At 43.7% G+C, this 2733-nt stretch overlaps 1 long non-coding RNA gene across 1 annotated transcript; it reads right to left on the reverse strand.

Annotated features, from left to right (window-relative positions):
• Nucleotides 1–273: 273 nt before the first annotated feature.
• On the reverse strand, nucleotides 274–2170 carry LOC109758979 (uncharacterized). Its single transcript, XR_002231964.4, has 3 exons — nucleotides 1671–2170; nucleotides 699–1072; nucleotides 274–596 (listed from the first exon to the last, which is right to left on the reverse strand). It is a non-coding gene; the product is annotated as an uncharacterized lncRNA (long non-coding RNA).
• Between the last annotated feature and the right edge of the window lie 563 nt (nucleotides 2171–2733).

Genomic DNA, 2733 nt, shown 5'->3' on the forward strand with positions numbered 1-2733 from the left:
GGACCCATAGAACATCCCCGTACCCATCTATTCCCCATCACCCCATCCCCATCCCCGTTTACATGACGGGGGATGAAATTTTCCCATACCCATGCCCCACTGGGGAGCGGGGCCCCATTAGGGTCCCCATCCCCATAAACAAATAACCATATATATATAATATGATAAAATACAATCAACATTTATTAAAGTGAAATAACAAATAAAAATGCACTAATAATGGTACATGGAGACAAGATGTTGTATGCACCATTGTTGAACACAAATATCATAGAAATATTGAATAGCTTGAGCACACGCTTAAAGAGAGTATCAATGCAAACACCACATTTAATAAGGACAAAATTTTGTCCGACTCACTTGACATAATTTATTGACTACGAAATTTGTCTGACTCACTTGACATAATTTATTGACTCCAACATAAGGTTCCATGTGACCATAACTAACTTAAGGTAAACATGATCGTGCACAAAAGTATTGCAGTGGTAGCAAGCTAACAGCTACAGCCTTGGTATGTGTTCGGCATCATTATTTGTTGAAGTTGAGCTGACTTGTAGTAAGTACAGAAGGAACCCCCTTTATAGTGTGATGCGCTGCAGAAACACATAACGACAACCATAAAAAAATGCTTGATGAATAGATAAAAATCTTTGAAGTTGAAAAATGGTGCCATGTACAATGTTAGATTGACTCACCTCTAAACCTTCTTTCCATGTACAATCTTTAAATGGTCAAGGAGATGCTTCGTTCCATTTCTTGGTTCCCCTTCAAGCTTCTTTGAGCACCAGTTACACTTGGCCTTCATTCTGTTCATCACTTTTACTTTCTTAAACTCCTTCCAAACAGGAGATGTCAACTTCCTCCTAGGACGAACGACTACTTCTTCTGCTTCATTTTCTTCCGCTTGTGCTTCATCTTCTTTGCTGTCTTCCTCTATGACAACTGAATCTGTATTCATGGGCTCAGCCTGTGATACTGGTACCTCATCAGCTTCATGTTAAGGGGATGTCAGAGTAGGGGCGGTGACTAGGCTGCTGCTTCCAGTGGTGGAATCCAATGGATCAAGGATCTACAAGATGAAAGAAGTTTAAAACATATGATTTTGTTCATCAGTACAGTACAGTACTGCTACCCCATGTTGAAAATGCTACTTATCTCCCACTACGTGCAAAGAATAAATGGATATGTGTTGATTTGTACACACTAAATTATTATCACGTTAAATGCAAGAATATATATGGTATTGAGTAATATATGTAGTTACTAATTACATAAAGATCATGAGAAAAATGATACTACATTTATCATATGCATGCGTACAAATCAATTCATGTAAATAGACTGTTGTGGTAGTAAAGAAGTGTGAAAAATCATAATCAATCATTATGTGATTTTAATTTCTGAAACTACTGAGTAATTATTCAGTGCTAGCACGGCACAATTCAGAACTGAATCTCCCCCAAAAATTAGTGGATGATGATTGATGAACAGTACTACAATCAATCTAAAAGTTTGCAAGCCAAGGGTCGACCAAAAACAACTAAATCTTCTCAAAAAAATTGTGGATGATGACCAGTACTAAATCAATCTAAAATTTCAGCTTCATGACTGAATCTAAAAAGTCTGGATGCCGATCAGTACTACAAGATACTACATGTGAGACATACATGAAAAACAATCTTCACAAATTCCAATCTCCATCGTGTATGGGCCAATTTCCATCAGCAGAAGATGTCCACGCCGGAGCATGAGGGCCAATCGACTAGAAGAGGTGCGGGGGACGGCGGGCAGGGAGGACGGCTAGGTGTGGCTAAGGATGGCGGGGCACGGCGACCGGGGAGGAAGGCACCTGCGCCGTCGTCGGACTCCATGGCGGGGAGTGTCTCAGGCGGACGGCGCACCTGCGCTGCTGCCGGACTCCGTGGTGGTGGCTGCCGCCGCCGGCCTCTGCTACGTCGAAGCGGTCGGCTTCTCCTATCCCCTTCTTCGTCCGGCTGCTGGTGTCTGGGTCGTGGCTGATGAATTTGATGCATCAGCGTTACCTAGGAACCTTGAGCTTCGGCGTTGTGCTTCTCCTGTTGCTGCAGATCTAGGAGTAGGACGTGTTGACTTCTTCATCATGGCGGCGGCTGAGGTGAGCACGATCGGATGAGAGGTAGGGTTATTGAAATTTTTAGGGTTGACTGTATCATGTATATATAGACATACATATGGTCCTACATGTCATATCTAAAATGCGGGTCCCCGTTGGGTAGCTGGGACTAGTATATCATCCCCATCCCCGTTGTACCCTATGGGGAATAAATAAGTTCGGTAAATATCCCCATAGGGAAGATTTTCACCCATCCCCCGCCCCTAATGGATGAAATCCCCATGGATTTGGCGGGTATGGGGCCCCATTGTCGTCCCTACTCGTGGGCCCCTGAGACTCCACTGACCTCAACTCCAACTCCATATATTCACGTTCGGAGAGAAAAAATTAGAGAGAAGGATTCATCGCGTTTTATGATACGGAGCCGCCGCCAAGCCCTAATCTCTCTCGGGATGGCTGATGTGGAGTCTGTTCGTGGCTCCGGAGAGGGGAATCCGTCGTCGTCGTCATCATCAACCTTCCTCCATCACCAATTTCATGATGCTCACCGTCGTGCGTGAGTAATTCCATCGTAGGTTTGCTGAACGGTGATGGGTTGGATGAGATTTACCATGCAATCGAGTTAGTTTTGTTAGGTA

The sequence above is a fragment of the Aegilops tauschii genome, chromosome 4, assembly GCF_002575655.3.
Source record: "Aegilops tauschii subsp. strangulata cultivar AL8/78 chromosome 4, Aet v6.0, whole genome shotgun sequence".
Taxonomy (NCBI): Eukaryota; Viridiplantae; Streptophyta; class Magnoliopsida; order Poales; family Poaceae; genus Aegilops; species Aegilops tauschii.